The sequence below is a fragment of the Triticum urartu genome, chromosome 6A (genome assembly GCF_056163025.1).
Source record: "Triticum urartu cultivar PI428250 chromosome 6A, HENAU_Tu73, whole genome shotgun sequence".
Classification (NCBI taxonomy): Eukaryota; Viridiplantae; Streptophyta; class Magnoliopsida; order Poales; family Poaceae; genus Triticum; species Triticum urartu.
In genome coordinates, this window is record NC_141878.1 from 14,492,220 (window position 1) to 14,518,428 (window position 26,209).

At 43.6% G+C, this 26,209-nt stretch overlaps 1 pseudogene; it reads left to right on the plus strand.

Moving 5' to 3' along the window:
* The first annotated feature begins 11,478 nt into the window (after window positions 1–11,478).
* Window positions 11,479–12,363, plus strand: LOC125516357 (O-methyltransferase ZRP4 pseudogene; annotated as a pseudogene).
* Window positions 12,364–26,209: the final 13,846 nt, after the last annotated feature.

The window sequence follows — 26,209 nt, forward strand, 5'->3', positions numbered from 1 at the left end:
GTATCTCCGAAAGTGTCTGTTGGGTTGACACGGATCGAGACTGGGATTTGTCACTCTGGATAACGGAGAGGTATCACTGGGCCCACTCGGTAATGCATCATCATTATGAGAGGTGACCAAGTGGTTGATCACGGGATCATGCATTACGGTACGAGTAAAGTGACTTGCCGGCAACGAGATTGAACAAGGTATTGGGATACCGACGATCGAGTCTCGGGCAAGTAACATACCGATTGACAAAGGGAATTGTATACGGGGTTGATTAATCCTCAACATCGTGGTTCATCCGATGAGATCATCGTGGAGCATGTGGGAGCCATCATGGGTATCTAGATCCCGCTGTTGGTTATTGACCGGAGAGTCGTCTCGGTCATGTCTGCTTGTCTCCCGAACCCGTAGGGTCTACACACTTAAGGTTCGGTGACGCTAGGGTTATGAAGATATGAATATGCAGTAACCCGAATGTTGTTCGGAGTCCTGGATGAGATCCCGGACGTCACGAGGAGTTCCGGAATGGTCCGGAGGTAAAGAATTATATATATGAAGTGCTGTTTCGGCCATCGGGACAAGTTTCGGGGTTATCGGTATTGTACCGGGACCACCGGAGGAGTCCCGGGGGCCCACCGGGTGGGGCCACCTATCCCGGAGGGCCCCATGGGCTAAAATAGGAGGGAACCCAGCCCATAGTGGGCTGGGGCGCCACCCCCTATAGGCCCATGCGCCTAGGGTTTCCACCACGGTGGAGTCCAAGTGGTGGAAGGCACCCCGAGGTGCCTTGGGGGGGAGGGAAACCCTCCCCTGGCCGCCGCACCTAGGAGATTGGATCTCCTAGGCAGCGCACCACCCCCCCTTGGCCCTCCTATATATAGTGGGGGAGAGGAGGGATTTCATACCTCAGCCTTTGGTGCTTCCTCTCTCCCCGTTACGTCTCTCTCTCGTAGTATAGGCGAAGCCCTGCTACTGTGACGCCCTGCATCCACCACCACGCCGTCGTGCTGCTGGATCTTCATCAACCTCTCTTCCCCCCTTGCTGGATCAAGAAAGGAGGAGACGTCATCCGTTCCGTACGTGTGTTGAACGCGGAGGCACCGTCCGTTCGGTGCTTGATCATCGGTGATTTGAATCACGTCGTGTTCGACTACATCATCCCCGTTCTTTGAACGCTTCCGCTCGCGATCTACAAGGTACGTAGATGCATCTAATCACTCGTTGCTAGATGAACTCCTAGATGGATCTTGGTGAAACGAGTAGGAAAATTTTTGTTTTCTGCAACGTTACTCAACAACATTACCATCCGCGTCTGTCATCTTCTTAAAGATCCATTTATTTTCTATGGCTCGCCGTTCAACGGGCAAGTCAGTCAAAGTCCATACTTCTTTTCATACATGGATCCTATCTCGGATTTCATGGCTTCTAGCCATTTGTCGGAATCCGGGCCCGCCATCGCTTCTTCATAGTTCGAACATTCACCGTTGTCTAACAACATGATTTCTAAGACAGGGTTGCCGTACCACTCTGGTGCGGAACGTGTCCTTGTGGACCTTCGAATTTCAGTAGGAGCTTCATCAGAAGTATCTTGATCATTACCATTAACTTCCTCTCTAGTCGGTGCAGGCACCTCAGGAACATTTTCTTGAGTTGCGCCATTTTCCGGTTCAAGAGGTAATACTTCATCAAGTTCTACTTTCCTCCCACTTACTTCTTTCGAGAGAAACTCTTTCTCTAGAAAGGATCCATTCTTGGCAACAAAGATCTTGCCTTCGGATCTGAGTTAGAAGGTATACCCAATAGTTTCTTTAGGGTATCCTATGAAGACGCATTTTTCCGACTTGGGTTCGAGCTTTTCAGGTTGAAGTTTCTTGACATAAGCATTGCATCCCCAAACTTTTAGAAACGACAGCTTAGGTTTCTTCCCAAACCATAATTCATACGGTGTCGTCTCAACGGATTTCGACGGAGCCCTATTTAAAGTGAATGCGGCAGTCTCTAAAGCATAGCCCCAAAAAGATAGCGGTAAATCGGTAAGAGACATCATAGATCGCACCATATCTAATAGAGTGCGATTACGACGTTCGGACACACCATTACGCTGAGGTGTTCCAGGCGGCGTGAGTTGTGAAACTATTCCACATTTTCTTAAGTGTGTGCCAAATTCCTGATACAAGTATTCTCCTTCACGATCTGATCGTAGAAACTTGATTTTCCTGTCACGTTGATTCTCAACCTCACTCTGAAATTCCTTGAACTTTTCAAAGGTTTCAGACTTGTGTTTCATTAAGTAGACATACCCATATCTACTCAAGTCATCAGTGAGGGTGAGAACATAACGATAGCCGCCGCGAGCTTCAACACTCATTGGACCGCACACATCAGTATGTATGATTTCCAATAAGTTGGTTGCTCGCTCCATTGTTCCTGAGAACGGAGTCTTGGTCATTTTACCCATGATGCATGGTTCGCACGTGTCAAATGATTCATAATCAAGAGACTCTAAAAGTCCATCTGCATGGAGCTTCTTCATGCGTTTGACACCTATGTGACCAAGGCGGCAGTGCCACAAGTATGTGGGACTATCATTATCAACCTTACATCTTTTGGTTCTCACACTATGAACATGTGTAGCATTACGTTCGAGGAAGAATAAACCATTCACCATCGGAGCATGACCATAAAACATATCTCTCATATAAATAGAACAACCATTATTCTCGGATTTAAATGAGTAGCCATCTCGAATTAAACGAGATCCCGATACAATGTTCATGCTCAAAGCTGGCACTAAATAACAATTATTGAGGTTTAAAACTAATCCCGTAGGTAAATGTAGAGGTAGCGTGCCGACGGCGATCACATTGACCTTGGAACCATTCCCGACGCGCATCATCACCTCGTCCTTTGCCAGTCTCCGCTTATTCCGCAGCTCCTGCTTTGAGTTACAAATGTGAGCAACTGCACCGGTATCAAATACCCAGGAGCTACTACGAGTACTGGTAAGGTACACATCAATTACATGTATATCACATATACCTTTCGTTTTGCCGGCCTTCTTGTCCGCTAAGTATTTGGGGCAGTTCCGCTTCCAGTGACCACTTTCCTTGCAATAAAAGCACTCAGTTTCGGGCTTGGGTCCATTCTTTGGCTTCTTCCCGGCAGCTTGCTTGCCGGGCGCGGCAACTCCCTTGCCGTCCTTCTTGAAGTTCTTTTTACCCTTGCCCTTCTTGAACTTAGTGGTTTTATTCACCATCAACACTTGATGTTCCTTCTTGACTTCTACCTCTGCTGATTTCAGCATAGCAAATACTTCAGGAATGGTCTTTTCCATCCCCTGCATATTGAAGTTCATCACAAAGCTCTTGTAGCTTGGTGGAAGCGACTAGAGGATTCTGTCAATGACCGCGTCATCCGGGAGATTAACTCCCAGCTGAGTCAAGCGGTTATGCAACCCAGACATAGTGAGTATGTGCTCACTAACAGAACTATTTTCCTCCATCCTACAGCTGAAGAATTTGTCGGAGACTTCATATCTCTCGACCCGGGCATGAGCTTGAAAAACCATTTTCAGCTCTTCGAACATCTCATATGCTCCATGTCTCTCAAAACGCTTTTGGAGCCCCGGCTCTAAGCTGTAAAGCATGCCGCACTGGTACGTGCCTGCCAAGCGTTCATAACGTCTTGTTCTGCAGGGAGAACAGGTGCGTCACCCAGCGGTGCTTGTAGGACATAATCTTTCTTGGCAGCTATGAGGATGATCCTCAGGTTCCGGACCCAGTCCGTGTAGTTGCTGCCATCGTCTTTCAGTTTGGTTTTCTCTAGGAACGCGTTGAAGTTGAGGACTACGTTGGCCATTTGATCTACAAGACATATTGTAAATATTTTAGACTAAGTTCATGATAATTAAGTTCATCTAATCAAATTATTCAATGAACTCCCACTTAGATAGACATCCCTCTTCTAGTCATCTAAGTATAACATGATTCGAGTCAACTAGGCCGTGTCCGATCATCACGTGAGACGGACTAGTCAACATCGGTGAACATCTTCATGTTGATCGTATCTTCTATACGACTCATGCTCGACCTTTCAGTCTTCTGTGTTCCGAGGCCATGTCTGTACATGCTAGGCTCGTCAAGTCAACCTAAGTGTTTGCATGTGTAAATCTGTCTTACACCCGTTGTATGTGAACGTTGGAATCTATCACACCCGATCATCACGTGATGCTTAGAAACGAACGAACTATCGCAACGGTGCACAGTTAGGGGGAACACTTTCTTGAAATTATTATGAGGGATCATCTTATTTACTACCGTCGTTCTAAGAAAACAAGATGAAAAACATGATAAACATCACATGCAATCAAATAATAATAGTGACATGATATGGCCAACATCACATAGCTCCTTTGATCTCCATCTTGGGGCTCCATGATCATCTTGTCACCGGCATGACACCATGATCTCCATCATCATGATCTCCATCATTGTGTCTCCATGAAGTTGCTCGCCAACTATTACTTCTACTACTATGGCTAACGCGTTTTAGCAATAAAGTAAAGAAATTTACATGGCGTTTCTCAATGACACGCAGGTCATACAAAAAATAAAGACAACTCCTATGGCTCCTGCCGGTTGTCATACTCATCGATATGCAAGTCGTGATTCCTATTACAATAGCATGAACATCTCATACATCACATATAGATCATTCATCGTTCATCACAACTTTGGCCATATCATATCACAAAGCACTTGCTGCAAAAACAAGTTAGACGTCCTCTAATTGTTGTTGCAAGTTTTACGTGGCTGAAGTAGGGTTCTAGCAAGAACGTTTTCTTACCTACGTGAAAGCCACAACGTGATTTGTCAACTTCTATTTACCCTTCATAAGGACCCTTTTTATCGAATCCGCTCGAACTAAAGTAGAAGAGACAGACACCCGCCAGCCACCTTATGCAACTTGTGCATGTTAGTCGGTGGAACCGGTCTCACGTAAGCGTACGTGTAAGGTTGGTCCGGGCCGCTTCATCCCACAATACCGTTGAAGCAAGATAAGACTAGTACCGGCAAGAAAGTTGACAACATCTACGCCCACAACAAATTGTGTTCTACTCGCGCAAGAAGAACTACGCATAGACCTAGCTCATGATGCCACTGTTGGGGAACGTTGCAGAAAACAAAAAATTTCCTACGGTTTCACCAAGATCCATCTATGAGTTCATCTAGCAACGAGTGATCGGATGCATCTACATACCTTTGTAGATCGCGAGCGGAAGCGTTCAAAGAAACGGGATGAGGTAGTCGAACACGACGTGATCCAAATCACCGGAGATCCTAGCACCGAACGGACGGCACCTCCGCGTTCAACACACGTACGGTCAGCGTAACGTCTCCTTCTTCTTGATCCAGCAAGAGGGAAGGAGAGGTTGAGGAAGATGGCTCCAGCAGCAGCATGACGGCGTGGTGGTGATGGAGCTGCAGTACTCCGTCAGGGCTTCGCCAAGCGCTATGGAGGAGGAGGAGGTGTTGGAGAGGGAGAAGGAGGCAACCAAAGGCATGGATCAAAAAGCCCTCCTTCCCCACTATATATAGGAGGGCCTAGGGGGGGCGCCGGCCCTAGGAGATCCAATCTCCTAGGGGGGCGGCGGCCAAGGGAGGTTTCCCTCCCCCCCAAGGCACCTAGGGGTGCCTTCCACTTGTGGGACTCTTCCCCTTTGGAAACCCTAGGCGCATGGGCCCCTTGGGGCTGGTGCCCTTGGCCCATGTAGGCCAAGGCGCACCCCCTTACAGCCCATGTGGCCCCCGGGACAGGTGGACCCACCCGGTGGACCCCCGGGACCCTTCCGGTGGTCCCGGTACAATACCGGTGACCCCGAAACTTGTCCCGATGGCCGAAACAGCACTTGTTATATATAATTCTTTACCTCCGGACCATTCCGGAACTCCTCGTGACGTCCGGGATCTCATCCGGGACTCCGAACAACATTCGGGTTACTGCATATACATATCCCTACAACCCTAGCGTCACCGAATCTTAAGTGTGTAGACCCTATGGGTTCGGGAGACATGTAGACATGACCGAGATCGCTCTCCGGTCAATAACCAATAGCGGGATCTGGATACCCATGTTGGCTCCCACATACTCCACGATGATCTCATCGGTTGAACCACGATGTCGAGGATTCAAGCAACCCCGTATACAATTCCCTTTGTCAATCGGTATGTTACTTGCCCGAGATTCGATCGTCGGTATCCCAATACCTCGTTCAATCTCGTTACCGGCAAGTCACTTTACTCGTACCGTAATGCATGATCCCGTGACCAGACACTTGGTCACTTTGAGCTCATTATGATGATGCATTACTGAGTGGGCCCAGTGATACCTCTCCATCATACGGAGTGACAAATCCCAGTCTTGATCCGTGTCAACCCAACAGACACTTTCGGAGATACCCGTAGTATACCTTTATAGTCACCCAGTTACGTTGTGACGTTTGGCACACCCAAAGCACTCCTACGGTATCCGGGAGTTACACGATCTCATGGTCTAAGGAAAAGATACTTGACATTGTAAAACTCTAGCAAACGAACCATACGATCTTATGCTATGTTTAGGATTGGGTCTTGTCCATCACATCATTCTCCTAATGATGTGATCTCGTTATCAATGACATCCAATGTCCATAGTCAGGAAACCATGACTATCTGTTGATCAACGAGCTAGTCAACTAGAGGCTTACTAGGGACATGTTGGTGTCTGTTATTCACACATGTATTACGATTTCCGGATAACACAATTATAGCATGAATAAAGACAATTATCATGAACAAAGAAATATAATAATAATGCTTTTATTATTGCCTCTAGGGCATATTTCCAACACCTGGGCCGGGGCTCCTACCTCCCAGGGGCCCAGGGCGGTCGCCGCGTTGCCCCGGCCTATGGGCCGGCCCTGGGCAGCGTCGGCGGAAGGAGGAGGAACGCCTGGGTTCTTTTCTTGTGGAGGAGGAAACAGGCGTATTGCTAAGCCCAAGACATCTGGATGTTCATATTGTATTAGATATATATAGATGGAATGACACATTTATTCAAACAAAATTGAATTGAGGTCTACCCATTGAAGTTTTGCATGCCTAACCAAACAATACTAATATACGCAATATGTTGCACACGTATACTTGAACCCCAACATGTTTATTTTGTATATATACTCGTGCATGAACCCTGTGTGCTATTAATAAGCAGGCTGCTTTGTTAATTTCAAGCGTAGACGTTTTTAAAAATACACATTTTTTTATGAAACAAATGCCTGCTTGTCCATTCGAGGTTAATCGAAATTCTGACTTTATCCTAGGTCAAACTCCTGTGTATCAACATTTACAACAGAAAAGCACATACTGTATTATTTGATGTGGTAGATATTAATATTTGTCAAAATGAAAGGAACTTTGATTTAAGACAGAACTGGAGCTTCCATTAAATTGGATGGAAGGATTATCGTTTTGACGTTGATGGTTGGATTTTATGTCTGTGAGCAGGTAAGCATCTTTTAATGATATTGTTAAAATATTTGATGTTTTGATATTGTTAAAATATTTTATGTCCAAGGGAAATTCAGGAGAAATCTGAGGACAACTATGCAACCAAAAAAAATCAGAAATCAGAGGAAAGCTATGAAAAAAAATTAACAGAAAATTCATCAAACCCAGGCTCTTGATTTTATTTATTTTTATAACAATTATGTCGAGCACATAATGCTTAAAGATATACCTTATGTATTTCTCTATGCTGTAACCGAACTTATGCATTGATCCTATTGTTATTAGGTCTCAATAATAAAGGAGTCAAGCTAACAATGGATGAGAAGATAAGTCCTTCCGAACCAGATCTAATCTAATTGTCCAACACCTACGGGTATTTTCTTTTGAAATAGAATAGACCCAGCCTCTGTATCTAATGATGCACACAAACCATCTTTATTAATAAAAGTTCAACAAGTTTGAATCAAAAACACAGATGAATAAAAGAAAGACCACAACCAGATGCAAAATAGGACTACATGGCTCATTCACGTAATCTATTAACAAGACAACAGCCAAATCGGTTGAACAACTCCCATTCGACCGTCTCCAGTTGCACCCAAAACAACGTGTCCTTTCTTGACACAAGACAATGTATAAGTGTCAAGAGCCAAGTCACTTCTTCATCTCCTGGGGTCCAGTTTTTTTAGGTGAACCAGGGGTCCAGGTAGGGTCATATGCATATCAATTAGTGTTGTGACTTATGACATACCTACCCTTGCCCAGCCGATTGATAAATACATTGTCAGTGTGCCGACGATCTGCTATGCACTAGTTCATTTCTTGAAGACCTGGTAGTCCAACAATATGTAGATGTTCCTGCAACCTTATCGAATGCATGCATCTTGAGTTATTTTACTAGCATACCTTACACATGTTCATATGGTGTGAAGTGTGAACGATCAAGACGGGCAATACATTCACTGCCGTGGAACAGATAGAGATCTGCGTGTCCGTACCCATGCACGCACCATCATTATTTTTACATTTTTTCTTTGTTGGTAGCTTACCAAACTCGCACGCTTGGTTGCCAATGATTGCAATAAAAACCATGCATAAATTCATTCCCATTGCCCGTGCTCCACACCACCCCACATGGGAAGAATACTAAAACTGAAAGAAAAAAAAGGCCATATAAATAACTTTTGTTGTACCTTGTTCACCTATAAAATCTGTTCATTCGTGATATGTGCAGAAAAGAAAAGAGAGAAATGGATAATAATATCATGTATCCGTAAAAACAATAGTATCATGTGCTTTTCACCAATCCCTTGTTTATTTTGGTGCAGTCCACAAATTGTTAATTTTTTGATAAATTTTGGCAGGAGCAAAATTTTGAAGTAAACTATGTTAAAGTTTGTTGGGTGTATACAACCTAATGTCCAATGCTATGACCATGTCGTGCATACAGAACTTTTCTTATATATAGGTCTCTACAGTCGGCACACAAGCATCCACAGGACGATCAATCTCCAATCAATACAATACCATCCTTTGCCGAGGTACTTCTGCATGGAGGCTTTTTAGGAGAGCTCTTCCTTCAGGCTTGTGGCCTTAAGATTTTGTACCCATCGTAATAGATTGATGTAGATGTGGAATACCTAATTCTGATTTGATCATTTGTTTCACCGTATTTCTTTTGTAAGAGCGGTTTGGTTTTATTTGAGAACAACATCAGATCAATTTACACCTAATCATTATCTCGTCTTGATTATCCAATGCTTACACAATATTTGACTCATGTACTGAGAGTTTGACATCCGGGACCCAGCTTTTTATATTCCTATATAGGATATGATCCAATCCTTCACATTTCGAAGGAAAAAAACATTAGGCTAGACTCAATGAAAAAATTCCTATCATATGCATCAAATGACATCTCTTTCTTTATAGGAATTGAGATGCATGTCATCTTACTTCCTATGAAATTCATATTCCTACAATATTCCTATCCTATGAACCAAAGGAGGCCTGAAATTGCCAATGAGCCGGTTTGGGCGAGCGAGCTGTAGGTAAATCCTATTCCCCGTCATAGTTAATAACCGTGCCCGTGGAATTGTAGGTACTCTTTCAGCCATTTTTGTGAACATTCTAGAATTTTTCATGATAATTTTCCAGTGTTTTTTCTTCCCTTTTCTGTTGTTGTATTTTTATTATATGTACTTTTAGGACCCCCGATAAATCCCGAACTTTTGTTTTTAAGCATGTCACCCATAGCATTTTTTCATGGCAACTTTAGTTGATGCGAGGTGGCAACTTTAGTTGTTAGAACATGCCAACTTTGTCCCAGTTTGTTTTTTTTTTTGCTAGAAAATTGCCATGTTTGCCAATCACGCTGAACTGAAGTTTCCATGAAAAAGTTCGAGATTTATCATTTCTATACTTTTATTATATTTTCGCATGACCATTTGCAAAATCTACTGTCATTTTGAAAATCCATGATTTTTTTCAAATACGTGAATATTTTACGTTTACTTAATATTTTTCAAATTCATTAAAAAATAAAATTTGTGAACATTTTCCAAATCCATGAAGCCTTGTTAAATTCATGAATATTTTTTGAATTTATGATTTTTTTCATTTTACTGAATATTACTTCGAATTAGCCAACTTTTTGAATTTCATGATTTCTTTAGTAACTTGAACAATTCAAAGAATTATCCAATTTTCTAAAAATTCATTAATTTATTTTATTAATTTACAGACGTTTTTCTCATTTGCGAGCAATTTTTAAAACCCATGAACGTTTTGCACAATTTCAAAATTGTGAAAACTTTGAAATGCTTGAACTTTTTAAAAAGTTATGATTTGTTTTTGAATTCATGTATTTTTAAAAAAATGAGAAAACCAATGGCCATTTTTCCTGAGTCATCTCTTATTTTTGTGACGATGCAGGAAAACTAAAGAAGTGAGCGACAAGAGGGAATAAACAGAGCGAGTGAGCACTCTAGAGCCGTGAGTGAGCGAGCGTATATTAAGCGGTGCCTACCTAAATATTTGTGGGAGTTCTGGGACAATTTGCCACAATGAGCGGGGAACAGAAAGTCCCATCGGCACGACATAGGATTCACATGCCGTCTGTACCTAGGGAGGAGTACGTAAGTGGTCTACTCCAGCGGCAATGCCAGCAATAAAAATCGGTGGGTTCAAGTGCACTAATCTACCTAGAATGTCCTAATTTTTTGCACAAATATGAATAAAACTAAGCTTGCAATAAAAAAAAGTTGTGGGGTCAGCTGACCCCACAGCTTACACATGGAATCGCCATGGGATCTACTCCACAGTGAAACAAATCCATCGTTTTCATGAGGAATAAGAATGCTTAGACCAAACTTACTGCAAATGATGTGCATTATGTTACACGCCAGGGCTGCATATCGCTTACTATGATGGGAGTATAAGTCTTGCCAGGGCCGGAGATAATTTTAACGAGCAAAACATTCTTAAGTGTTAGAACAATTTTAAAAGTCACGAACTTTTTTTGATGGTATGAAGCATTTTGTATAGTTTTTCAAATATATCATGGGTTTTTTGAAACATGTGAACATTTTTTAAATATTTCAAAAATTTATTTGAATGGTACGTAACAATTTGTTTGATCATCCAAACATTTATATGAATGGTACGAAAAAAAATTCTCTTATCAAGAAAAATATTTTTTTTAAATCACCAAACATGAAACATGCGAATATTTTCAAAATGTCACGAACATTTTCTCTGAATGTCCCAAACAATTTTTTAACTTTTGTGTACCCATGTTTTACAATATGTTAACCTTTTTTTAATGCATAGTCAACGTTTAAAAAATATAAGTATAGTATCTATTTAAATTTTGTATTCAAACTATTTTCAAATAGAAACTAAAATAAAAAAAGGAAACCAAATAGAAAAACCATGTCCGGACATGCGGTGTGCCGAGGAATTCCTTAACCGACACTCACTGTGTCAAAATGTCGCCAAGGTGCACCCGGCCAAGGTTGCCGACCTCCGGCGCATGATCGCGCTGCTCAGCGCCACGGGCATTTACATCCAAAATATAGAAATTAAATGCGATTTTTTTAATAAAAAAACTTATCTTTAGTATTTATGATGCGCGAAAAAATCTGAAAGTTTTTCCCATATTCTAGTAAGAATGTTTTGTTGTGCTGAAAAGTTTGAAATTCATATGTTAAACTATACTGGAGAAACAAAGAAGAGAAAAGTACTTGCACGAAACGCGATGTAGAATTGGATGGCTAGATAAGAGGGTGTCCATGAGCGTAAGCTCCACAGGATATTTTTCCAGTGTCCTGAGGATGCCATGACCGCCGACAGCGAGCTCTTCCTGGAGGTCATTATTGTTGGGAAGGGCCGCATCTTCCGCGGCGTGAGCTCCCTCGTCGATGTCGGCGCCAGCAAGGCGCTGGCACGCGGGTGGTCGCCAGGGCGATCCGGCACATCAAGTGCACCGTGCTAGACCTTCCTCAGTCTGTCAGCCAGGCCACCGCCGCCGGCGACGACAACCTGCATGACTGGGGCCACGACGACTGCGTCAAGATACTTCAATGTTGCAAGGAAGCCATCCCCGTGAGGAGTGCTGGAGGGAAGGTGATAATCATAGACATGGTAAGAGGGTCTCTGCTCGGCGAGATGGAAGCCATGCAGGACATGTTCGCGCTGTGCACCAACGGGGTTGAACGGGACGAGAGCGAGTGGAAGAGAATCTTTTCCGATGCTGGATTCAGCGACGATTACAAGATCTACCCATGAAAAGCTGGGCCCCTTATCAATAATTGAGATCTACCCATGAAAAGCTGGCAACTGTACTAATGGACACCATATGTTGCACGTATACCTGAGCTACAATAGGTTTATTTGTATGTGCGGATGAACTATTTGTGTTGTTCATAAGCAGGCTGCCTTGTTAAACATGCCTGTATTGTCATTTTTATACCTTATATTAAATGAGCGTAGCTCTTTCTAGAATTTGGTTATGTATTTCGTCAACCTATATTTCATGTTGAGGTTGATGGTTGGATTTTCTTTCTCCCAGCAAGTTAACAGTTTTAGTTTTCATGATATTTTCAAATTTAATATTATCTTTATTCAAGGGAAATACCTGTGGTGGCAATGGTCACTCTTTTGTGTTATTATTGATTTTGATGGATTTATAGGTGTACCGAGCGAGACCAAGCCCAAGACATCTTGTCTTTTTGCCGGAGAAACATCCGCTCTATTTATAATCAATCATGACAGTACAAAGGACTCCAGAGATATCAAAATATTACAACCAGGTCCATGGACTACTTATTGACGACTACAAGCACTAGTGCGAACCGAAGCACCCCATCGTCGTCACCCATCCTCATGGGAGCCGTGAAAACCTTGTTGTAATAGACAATCGAGAAATCATCGTGCTTAGGCCCCACGGACCAACGCACCAAAGTAGCAACCATCACCGTGAAGAGACTCATAGATCGGAAGGAACCAACCTGAAACACCCAAACGAAGACGAGTGAAGAACGGATCGAAACAGATCCACTGAACACCAGCATGGATCGAATCCATGAGATCCGACGAAGACACACCTCCACACGCCCTTCAACAACGCTAGCCGAACCATCCGGACGGTGATCGAGTGTGGGAGACATTATTCCTGCTGAGGGACATGGCTGCTGCCAGACAGCCCCAACCAAGACACTGGACATAACAAGAACTAGAGTTGGGTCCCTACTGCCGGTGGGAGAGGGCGAGGTCCTTCGTACCACCACGGCCCAAAGGCCATCCAAGATGGGATGGACAAGTGGCAGCGTCGACCGAAGGAGGAGGAAATCCAGGCTTCTTTTCTTGTGGAGGAGGAAAGAGGCTTATTGCTAAGCCCAAGACATCTGGACGTTCGTATTATATTAGATATAGATAGATGGAATGATACATTTATTCAAACAAAAAAGAATGAGGTCTACCTATTGAAGGTTTGCATGCCGAACCAGACAATACTAACATAAACAATTTGTTGCACTTATATAAACAATATGTTGCACATGCCGAACCAGACAATACTAATATAAACAATATGTTGCACATGCCGAACCAGACAATACTAATATAAACAATATATACTCGCGCATGAACCCTCTGTGTTATTAATAAGCAGGCTACTTTGTTAATGTGTCTGCAGTGTTGTAGTTTTGTATCTCCTATTAATTTCAAGCGTAGACGTTTATAAAAATGCATGTATTTTTTTTATGAGACAAATGCCTTGTCCATTTGAGGTTAATCGAAATTCTGACTTTATCCTAGGTCAAACTTCTGTATATCAATATTTGCAACACAAAAGCACATACTGTATTATTTGATGTGGTAGATATTAATACTTGTCAAAATTAAAGGAACTTTGATTTAAGGCAAAACTGGAGCTTCCATTAAATTGGATGGAGGGATTATCATTTTGACGTTGATGATTGGATTTTATGTCTCTGAGCAGGTAACCATTTTTTTAATGATATTGTTAAAATTGTTGATGTTTTCGTTCTATCTTGTCCAAGGGAAATTCAGGAGGGGAAGCCACCACACCACCCACAATGACCATTCAAACAGAAATCTGAGGACAACTATGCAACTAAAAAAAGCAGAAATCAGAGGAAAGCTATGAAAATAATTTTAACAGAAAATTCATCAACCACGGGCTCTTGATTTTATTTATTTTTATGACAATTATGTCAAGCACATAATGCTTAAAGATATACCTTTTGTATTTCTCTATGCTGCAACCGAACTTATGCATTGATCCTATTGTTTTTAGGTATCAATAACAAAGGAGTCAACCTAAAAATAGATGAGAAGATAAGTCCTTCCGAACCAGATCTAATTTAATTGTCCAACACCTACGGGTATTTTCTTTTGAAAATAGAAAAGACCCAGCCTCTGTATCGTAATGATGCACACGACCATCTTTATTAATAAAGTTCAACAAGTTCGAATAAAAAACACAGATGAATAAAAGAAAGATGCAAAATAGGACTACATGGCTCATTCACGTAATCTATTAACAAGACAACGGCCAAATCGGTTGAACAACTCCCATTCGACCGTCTCCAGTTGCACCCAAAACAACGTGTCTTTTCTTGACAGAAGACAATGTATAAGTCAAGGAGAACATATCCAGTGATACGACATTTTATGTGCTACCGTGATACAAAGCAATGGCAATCATTGGGTTAACATCGAACGAACATGGTACGTGGGTGAGCATCCATTATATAATATTTGGAAACCTCCCTAGAAAAGTGTGATATATTGCAAAGGGAAGTCCTGATCCCTGGCACATTTACAGCAGCACTCCTGTATTTGTTTTTCTTCTCATTCTAGGTCATTCCTGATTCTAGTTTCATTTACAAATTGCTCACTTCTAAAAGTGATGAAGAGGAGGAAGAGCGACAAATCAAGCACAAATTTGAGTTATCTATTTCGTTTGGGTGCCAGGCTGGTGTTTCTTTCTGCCTTTTTTTCCCCTCATGTCCATGTTATTTGAATCTAAGTTCTGCAGATGCCATGGATTTTAGACCCACAGCTCTTGTAACAGCTTCACTTGATGCGGTCACTACCAAAGTCTAGCGCAGAGACTGTGACATTGCTGCTGTGACCGTGGAGTACAGGGTGCTATGGATGTGATTTCCCGCCCAATATTTGTATGCCATTTGTAATAATTATCCGATGGATCTATCACAGAATAAAATGGTGCTATTGAGCAGTATAAATCTAAGACGGAAAGGTGCAATAGCACCCGGGAGTCCCAGCACCCCCTTATCTAGTCCGTTCACTGATTTTAAGATTTGTGCTATGGCCTAGCGAGCAGCAGGCCTTTTGCAGTGAGAGTGGTATTTTTTATCGATAAGTCACGTGTGGACATGCACCCATGCGAGGTTGGTATCATCACCGCTCGTTCCCACGTGATTCATGCTACTTCAATACATCGATGCCGTATAACCTTTTCTGGCCACCGTACACCAACTTGTATAGCTCTCGTATTGGCTCTATTTTGCCAGCAAATGACCCATAAGGCAGACTCACGCATTGAAACGATGGGCGCATTGGTTACAGGGAAGTGCCAACGGCCTAGCTGCAAGCGGGAATCAGATGCGCGTTGATTACACCTCAGCCAGAACAGCTAGCTGCATCACGCTCCTCTCGGTCTTTTTAACTGACCTGCTTGCTTCCTTCTGCTGGCCATCCTCTTTTGTTCTCCTTCTCCATTCCTCTCAATGTCGCTAGAGCTCCAAAGCATGTGTTCGTCCATGTCCCAGAGTAGTTCAACACCACCTCCATCGCACCACATGGCCAACAAGATGCCTCCACTCCCTCTCATCCATTGTCCCGAATGCAACGCCGGGTACATGCTCTGATTTGTGTGAGGAACGGAACAAAATCCAGGGAGGCATTTTTACAAATCTGAACGGCATGGGATAAGCTTTCTGAAAACCTCTACATCCATCTTCTCCACGCCGTGCTGGAAGTGGGAGACCAAATATATTCAGTACTTCAGTGCGCGCTTGGGTCATCTGATTTCGTACGCGTCGGTCCATCGCCACGTCACACTTCTCGAACAGAACCTGTCATTGCTGAAGAACATTTCATGCTTGGCCTCGTGAACCTGCTGGCTATGGCCACGATCTTCCTCCACAAACTCTGAAGTTTATCCCCTCTGCTGCAGTTTCTCATATGTATTTTTGTGTGTGCTCTAAGCACTGCATGTACCTGCCATGGCCATGATCTTCCTTCACAAACTCTGAAGTTTATCCCCTCTGCCGTAGTTTCTCATATGTATTTTTGTGTGTGTGCGCTCTAAGCACTGCATGTACCCGCCATGGCCATGATCTTCCTCCACAAACTCTCAAGTTTTTTCCCTATGCGTAGGTACTGCCGTAGCTTTTCATATGTTTTTTTTTGCGCTCTATGCATTGCATGTACCCGCTAGTACGTTATGCTTGCTCACGCAGGCTGCGAGCTGGTCTATCAATAATTTATCTGGACCCGTTGTGTGCATGCAACAAGTTGTAATTGACCCGGACTAATTAGTCGACCCCTAATCACGAAACAAATGTAAACACACAAAACAAATGTAAAAACACCAAAAAACAGAGATGACATAAATTCGGGGTGGCCCACTCTCGCGCCCAACCCACCCAACGGAGATAATTCATGAGTCATCGACCGACATTCGTTTAAATGCCTAAAATTAAGATGGCACTGCGCACCAATACACACCCAGCCCCCTGCAGCCGAATAATCCAAAAATGTCTGACATGCCATGCTATGGAGGACAGACGGCGGAAAGATGATTAAACCTTGTCTCGTTCATTTGTACAAGAACACAGGGGAAACAACGGATAAAAATGAAGTTTCGATTCCCCGCAAAAATAAAAATGAAGTTTCGATGGGCTAACCTGACGTTCTCTGCCATGTCCTCTTTCCCTTCAGTTCTTCCACGGGTCCCGGCTCGAGGAAGATGTATAGTAGAGAGCCACGAACGGGGAGGAGGCGTCCTTAATGATGATGCGCTCCAACGTCAACAGCAGTTATGCCACCCCCGAACCTCGGGCCCATTCGCTAACACACAAGCCTGTATTTTCGGTAGTAACATAAATTCGGCGTGGCCCACTCGCGTGGGGTATAGCGGACGTATTTCTTTTCGTATGCAATTATCGCGTGAAGTATTGTGCAGGGGGTCTATATTAATTAGCAATCACGATGCATTCACGGACAAACTGGATTACGGCATCGCGTGGTCGCATGTCCCAAAAATTCACATCCATTTTTTATGTCCAAAAAAGAGAGTGGTGTTTTTTACTAGGTGACAAAGAGATGGTGTGAAAGAACTTGTGCATAATTGCCTATGACTGTGAGATAACTTTGGAGAGAGAGGGTTCTGAGCCGAAAAAACCTGTGAGGACACTCCGCATGCATGTGATGTGACTATGTGAGTGAAACTTTTTAAGGCTAAAACAATGTGAGAGTATGAACAGAGGAGAGGAGAAATGTGCCGGCAGCAGGCTCACGTGGGAGCTCTGTAAAAGGTGCGCCTAGGGTCCCATGATGGATTAATTTAGATTGATTGCACTGCAAAAGTTCTGCAGGCCGAAGTACACTGTGCAAGAGGGTGCCTAAACACCCGGGTCCTAAAAATCCATTCTCAGTTTATCATCTTGTAGGGCGTTTTATACAAGAGAACACCGTCCATTATATTAAGCCCCTTCCTTTCTACTCCAACGGCTGCCATTACTCTGTAGCATGGTAGCAAGGGTCGTAGCACCTGATATGTTCTCATAAAAGTCAAGAGCCAAGTCACTTCTTCATCTCCTGGGGTCCAGTTGTTTTTTTAGGTGAACCTGGGTCCAGGTAGGGTCATATGCATATCAATTAGTGTTGTTACTTATGGCACAAAAGTGCCTGAACAGTAAAATCGAAAAAAATTTAAAAAATTCCAATTTTTTTGGGAGAAACATTGACAAAAGTTCTAAGTGCTTGCAAAAATTCATCATTAAATCGCATTCCTGTAAGGCGCGGCAAAAAAAAACAAATTCAATGCTCCAAAATGCTTTTGAAAGTAGCTTTTTCAGAGTACTGATTTTGTTTTTTTTTTTGCCACGCCTTCTAGAAATGTAATTTCATGATGAATTTTTGCAAGCACTTAGAACTTTTGTCAATGTTTCTCCCAAAAAAATTTGGATTTTTTTGAAATTTTTTATTTAGTTTTGATTTTACTGTTCACCCGAGCTCATTTGAGCTCGGGTGCAGAAACTCCACGTCCCTTATGGCATGCCTACCCTTGCCCAGCCGATTGATAAATACATTGTCGGTGTGGACGATCTGCTACCCAAACAATATGTAGATGTTCCTGCAACCCGGGGTCCGGTTATCAAATGCATGCGTCTGAGTTATTTTACTAGCATACCTTACACTGTTACACATGTTCATATGGTGTCACCATGTGTGAACGATCAAGACGGGCAATACATTCACTGCCGTTGAATAAGTGAATTGGGTGGAAAAGATAGATGTCTGCATGTCCGTACCATGCATGCACCATCATTATTTTTGCAATTTTTTTTGTTGGTAGCTTACCTAACACGCACGCTTGGTTGCTTATGATTGCAAAACCATGCATAAATTCATCCCATTTCCCGTGCTCCACAACACCCCATATGGGAAGAATACTAAGGCGTGCTTTGGTTCATAGGATAGGAATAGTATAAAAATAGGAAAATTATAGGAAGTGAGATGACATGCATCTCAAATCCTATAGAGAAAGAGATGTCATTTGATGCATAGGATAGGAAAATTTCCATTGAGTCTAGGCCAATGTTTTTTTCCTTCGAAATATAAAGGATTGATTCCTATCCTACGTAGGAATAGGAATCCATTCTACAAATCAAAGGCCTTCAAAGGAATTTTTCCTACAAAATTCCTATCCTTTGCAATTCCTACAATATTCCTATGAACCAAAGGAGGCCTAAAACTGAAAGAAAAAAAAGGCCATATAAATAACTTATGTTGTACCTTGTGCACCTACAAAATCTGTTCATTTGTGATACGTGCAGAAAAGAAAAGAGAGAAATGAATAATAATATCATGTACCCGCAAAAAAATAGTATCGTGTGCTTTTCACCAATCCCTTGTTTATTTTGGTGCAGTCCACAAATTGTCATATTTTGGATAAATTTTGGCAGGAGCAAACATGTGAAGTAAACTATGTTAAATTTAGGAACAAAGACGTATGGCCCTCTCACGTTGCTCATAACCCTCTCGCGTCGCTCCCCCCGCGAGCGACCGAGTGGGTAACCCTAGCCGCCGGCGCGTCAGGTCCCCCGCCCCTCTTCTCCCCTCGCCGCCGCTGGTCCGTGGCGCCGGGCAAAGCCCGGTAGGTGCTGGCGGCGGCGCGGCCCCATCTCCTCCTCGCGCGAGGGCTCGGCGCTGGCGGGTGTCCTCGGGTGGCGGCGGCGCGTTCATCAGGGCGCGGCGGCACGCGGGCAGGTCCGGCGGCGGTGCTGCTATGCCTTGTCTTGCGCGTGGAGGGCCGGACACGGCGGGGGCTGCGGGATCTCCCGGAGGCAAAAAGGGCGACTCCGGCGTTGGATCCGCGAGCAGCGGATAGGGCGGCTTCCCTTGCCTATGCGGCGGTGGCTAGATCCATGGCCGGCATGGTGCTCTTCCCCTCGGTGGAGACTATGCCTGGAGATGGGCGACGGAAGCCGCGAACGCGTGGAGGACCGGCGAGGGGCCGGTGGAGACTCCTTGACGGCGTGCCAACGGCGGCTTTGGTCTTCACGGCGAAGCTCCGTTCGGTTTCAGTCAGCTGCGAGATCGGGGGGACGTGATTTCCGGTAAAAATCGTGCCGACTATAGTCATGGCGGACGATCGCGGCGTTTATGACGTCGTTCCATTCTTGAGGCATCATTGTTGTAAGTCATGGCGTCCCACTCGTGATGCTCTGGGGGAAACCCTAGATCTGGGTCTACCAGATCGAACGATGATGGGACCTTCGATGTCGGTGTCCCTCCTGGGGGCATCATTTTGGAGCACGTGCTGGCTAGAGGGGACAAGAGGAGGAGCGGTGTTACATCTACTGCAAGGCCGACGGTGGATCCCAACGGCATGGCGCCGCGGAGATTCGGCGTTGGGTGCGTTGGAGATGGACTCGCGCAGGAGGAGGAAGCTGTCTGGCGTCATGGTGGTGTTGATGGCAGAGAGTCCTGGTAAGGTCGGTGCATCAGTTCTGCTCTGAGGATGGACCGAGGGAAGATGGAGGTGACGGCCCTTGCAGCGTGCGGTGCTCACTGAAAGTGTGCCAGACCGGTGTGGGACCCAATCCAGGTAGTGGCTTGGATGGGACACCCGGCTTTAGATGTTGGGCTTTGGTGCGATGTCCGTTTGGTATTAGGCCCGGACATTCAGCAAGCCTTCATCAAGGGGATAGGAGTAGCAAGAACGTTACCAAAATGGTGGCTTCAGGCTTATTGATGTATCATATTGTATGGTCTTTGTGAATAATTAATAATATGACTGTATGCATCGTCTAGATGCAGAGGCCGGGGGTACATCCTCCTTTTCTAAAAAAAACTATGTTAAAGTTTGTTGGGTACATACAACCCATTGTCCAATGCTATGATCAAATCGTGCATATAGAACTTTTCTTACAAGTCTCTACTATCGGCACACAAGCATCCAAGACGATCAATCTCTAATCAATACAATACCATCCTTTGCCAGGTACTTTTGCATGGAGGCTTTTCAGGAGAGCTCTTCCTTCAGGCTTGTGGCCTTAAGATTTTGTACCCATCGTAATAGATTGATGTAGATGCGGAATACCTAAATCTGATTGATCTTTTGTTTTACTGTATATTGTTGTTGTGTAAGAGCGGTTTGGTTTTATTTTTTTCTTCGAAAAGGCACGCTTTATTACTTAAAAGACTTTAAGCATTACATCTGGCCCTCTGCATAATTAAGATGCATACAACAAAATAATGTCCTCTCACACAAATAAAAAAATAAAAAGGCGGAATACAAAGATTCATGTAGAGTCCGTATAACGCCTAAAGAGTAGGGGGGGGGGGGGGGCAATCCTAAGATCATGATGTCACCAATATTGGATAAAAGTATCGCTCGCTGTAGCCTTCAATCATGTACACACCTCCGTAAATAGGTTTCGATTCTCCACGCGTTGTAGAGAAGACCATAAATGAAGAGTCACGGTACATCTTTGATAACCTGCATCAGAGAAGTATTTTTATCATTAAACACCTTATCATTTCTACATAGCCAAAGCGACCAAATAATGGCAAGCGCTCCCACCCTGAGAAGAGTTCTAAACCTGTGATCAATCCAATGTAACTTGTTATCGAATGCATTAGCAACACTACAAGGAGGATACAAGCTAGAAGCTATTCGGATGACTAACCATATAGAACGAGCCAATTTGCATTGGAAGAAAAAATATTTTATTGTCTCATCATGGTGACAAAAGACACGTTGCGGACTTCCATGCCAATTCCTCTTAATAAGGTTATCTTTAGTAAGAATGACTCCGTGACGAAGATATCATGCGAAGATTTTATTCTTAAGAGGTATCTTCATTTTTTAGTTCTTTTTGTTATTATCAACTGGCACATTAGACTGCATTAACGCTTTATTGTTGGAACTATGCCTTAGAGGCAATAATATTTTATTATTGTATTTACATTATTCATGATAAAGAGTTTATATTTCATGCTATAACTGCTATGATCCTGGAATACATGATTCAGCGAAAAACTCATCTGCGCGTGTGAAATGATAAACGGTAAACAATAGTTTCCTGGTCTCGCCTCTAAGACTGGCTCAAGTGTTTTGGTGATCACGTTTTCCGGATTTTAGGATATTGTTAAGTGTAACGGTAGTCCTACAACAACATTGAGGGTATGATGTTAGAAGAACGATCATATTGAATCAACCCAAACTTGTTTGTTATACTTGGTGATTATATCGTCTGAAATCATCTGTTATAACACGTAGTGTTAGCATGTGTTTTAGTTCCTCGGACCATGAGAGTGTCTCAGACACTTCCTACCAGATGGTGGACTTTGGAGTTGCTTAAAAGTCATCAAATAACAAGTTGATCATAACGACAATTTTCAGGCTGACCGGAAAGTTTGACAAGTGACCTGATAGCTCGAGAGTGGGGTTTGCTCCTCCGACGATGGAGAGATATTCTTAGGGCCCTCTCAATGTAATGCATCCATCATCGCCTAGCCAGACATAGGTGACTACGTCACGGGGATGCCGGAACACGTTAACGAGAAAGAAGAACAAAACCGGTAACAGGAGCAACGGTATAGTGAGCATGGTGATGACTCAGGAGGATACTGATGCACACAGGGTTTTGTAAAGTATCATGAAGCAAAGAAAACATCACATGATAACAAAAGGTTCACTCGAATATCATTCGTGTAATCATAGGGACCGATATGGATGTCCACGGTTCCGCTATCGCTCATTGAACGATGGGGTTTCGTTCATGTCTATGATTTATCGAACCTACGGGGTCACAAGCTTGGGGTTATCATGATCTGCTGAGTGTTAGTTGTACGGGAGGAATGAGAATATATTTGTGGAATTGTTTCGTTAATATATGGAATAGTTTCGAGAGGTTCCGGAAGCGTTTCGGGGTCACCGAAAGGGTTTCGTGAATATCGGCTAATATCGGGTATGTCACGCCTAATATGCGATCCTATCCGGGTTCAACTTGTTTAGCTCATATCTGCCGGACCGTAGCTCTGAATTAAATGATCTACATATGTAACTTGATTAGAAAAACATGTAGATCATCTTGGTGCACTTTACCTTGTTGTTTAACAACTCTAATATTGTATTTAAATCAGAACAGTACCAAATTCGAAAATTGCATATGGGGACTTTCTTGAATTGTTATGTGTTGCTTCCGGCCTCATTTAAACTTGCTTTTATGTGAGGTTTTTTCATGCATCATCTCTTGCCATGAGTAACAACATTTACCTTGTCATGCATCATGCCATGTTATGCTTGTTTGTTTACTATATTGTTTGCTTCTTTTGGGTTGTGCTTCTTCTCGGTAGTTCCCGGTTTCATTGCGATTGTGAAGATGCGTTCTACTATGTTGGTTCGTCTACTTCATGGAATCGAACTTTTTCCGAGCGAGGTTTCAAGCAAGATGACCATTATCCTGGATATCACTACTATCTTTGCTTTTCTAGTTGTCTCAATGCTATCGCGATGTCGCGCTACCTCCCACTTATTTGTCAAGCCTCCCAATATGCCATGATAAGCCTCTAACCTTTTCCACCATCCCAGCAAACCATTATTTGGCTATGTTACCGCTTTACTCTTTCCTCAGCCCCGCTTCTAGCGTTGCTAGTTGCAGGTGAGTTGAAGTTTGTTCCATGTTGGGACATGGATATCATGGGATATCACAATATCACTTATTTAATTAATGTATCTATATACTTGGTAAAAGGTGGAAGGCTCAACCTTTTGCTTGGTGTTTTGTTCCACTCTTGCCGCCCTAGTTTCCATCATAACGGTATTATGTTGCTTGACCAGCGCTCCTAACACATGTGGGTGTACGGGAACCGCTTGACCAATCGCTTAGGAAAGAACTCTTCCAACAAGGCCCAACATTGTTTTTAAAATTTGCCAACATAATAATAATAATAAATTGACGCATAGGGAGTTAGCGCTACCCGAGGATTCTTAACTCCACATAATATAGGTGGGCCAGTGCTGATGGTGTTGGTCCAAAATAGAGTCGTGTGCGGCTTCCCCTGGGGCAACTCCGGTCTCAGTTGTTGTACGTTGCGCTCATCCGGTCATGCCCTGAGAATGAGATGTGCGGCTTCTATCGGGATTTGTCGGCACATCGGGCGGTCTTGTTGGTTTAGTTTTTCCTTTGATGAGAGGCAGGTCCACCAGAATTCCTTATCGTAAGCATCGTGTTCTTCATGGTAATTTATAATGGACCACTTGGAGCGCCCCTGCAGGATTAAATCTTTTCGGAAGCCATGCCCACGGCTATGTGGCGACTTGGAAATTTATAATATCCGGTTATAGAGAACTTGACACTAAACCCGAAATAAAATACATCAACCGTGTGCGTAACCATGACTGTCTCTTTCCGAGTGAGTTCGAGAAGAGAACATGGTGGGGTTATGTTTGACTCGTAAGTAGTTCAAGATTACTTATTGATCATTACTAGTTTGCGACAGTTATGCGTAGTTACTCTTCTTACTCTTGTACTCGTATGTTAGCCACCATGCAATTCTTAGTGCTTGCTACAACCTCATCACTTATCCATTCCACACCCATTAAGCATTGCTAGTCTTGATACCCATGGTAATGGTATTGCTAAGTCATCGTGGCTCACAGATTACCACAACAATAGATGCATGTATAGGTAATGCGATGATCTGACGTGAGAGCGATGCTTGCTTGTTTTGAAATTCTTCTGCTTCTTCTTGTTCGATCAAGGGATATGTTTCTGGTCGGCAGCCTGGGCTAGCAGGGTGGATGTCGTTTGTGTTTTTCGTTTGTTTTCATCCGTAGTCGGATATTTCTCTTCTGTATGATGTTTGATGTATTCATGTGGCAATTGTATGCCTTTGTATGTATCCCCAACTATTATGTACATGGTTCGATATAATGATATCCACCTTGCAAAGTGTCTTCAATATGCGGCTCTATTCTTGATGGGACCTTCGAGTTCCTCTCGGATAGGATCGCATATTGGGTGTGACAAGTTGGTATCAGAGCTAGGTAAGATCCACAGAAGGGTCATCGAAAGGGTTTCGATGAATATCGGGTAATACCGGGTATTACTGATTAATTACATATAGGTGGTAAATGTTTCCGGAGATATTAAATTATATATATAATGCTCTATAAATGTTTAGAATGAATATATATTTAATTTAATATCAATGGGCCTAAAAGGCCGAGAGGTGGCGAAGGAATTGGGCCACTAGGGCCCAATAGAGAGACGACCCCCCCCCCCTTTCCCACTATGGGAGGCCGAATCCTACTAGGGTGGGAGTCCAACTCCCCCCATAGGCCGACGCTTCAAGGGGAACTCCTTCCCCCTTGGTGGATGCCCCCTCCTCTCCCCTAAACCTATATATACTAGAGGATTTCCACCCTATGAGGACACAGGTTTTGGAGCCTCCAGTAGTTGATCTAGTTCTAGTTTTAGTTGGTCTTAGTTGACTAATTAGAGATCGCCTAGCCACCTCTAATCCTCATAATTAGAAGCCCCGTGTTGTTCTAATCTCCTCCCTCTAATTCTTCAACAACGATTAGCTCTGGACGGTGAATCGCTGCCGGATCGAGAAAACCATACGCTTGCTACCAAGTAGAGAGGTCGTGCTTTCGGTCTTTCGTTTGAGGTAACGTTCGTGCGCGGTGTCGGTGTCAAAATCGGCGGATCTCGGGTAGGGGGTTCCGAGCTGTGAATATTGGATCCCGAGCTGTGAATCTTGGATCAATGGAGAGCAAGGGATGAAGAACACGATGTTTACCCAGGTTCGGGCCCTCTCGAAGAGGCTAAACCCAACGTCCTGCTTGGTTATATTGAAGTGTATAGGATGATTACAGAGTCGATCTACCACGAGATCAGATGAACTAAACCCTAGGTGAGTAGGATGATGGTTGTTGTTCTAGCCTCTATGAACTAAACCCTCTGGGTTATATAGGCACCTGGGGTACTGGGGTTACACATGGTCGGTTACAAGGATGGAATAATCACGCCGATTCTTATTATCTTGACTTGGAGGACACACCAAGGCATCAAAGATCTCCTCTCCGGATACGGAATCGCCTCATAGTTCAGTCTTCTAGCAGTTGCAGTGCTGCCCACCTGTCTGACCCATAAGAGATAGGCCGGCAGCCCGAGGACCCCCTAGTCTAGGACTCCCTTAGTAGCCCACGAACTAGCCTCCAACGTTGGTGTTTCATAGCTTCCCGAGTTCTTGGTGCACCTGAAGTCTCCGGCTTGCGGGGCGAGTTCCTCTTCCCTTCTATGTTTGGAATAGTTCCCCTTAGCCAAGTCTCCAAGAGTTGCTTAGCTAAGTTCGACCGTGTGTTAATCGGTTAATAT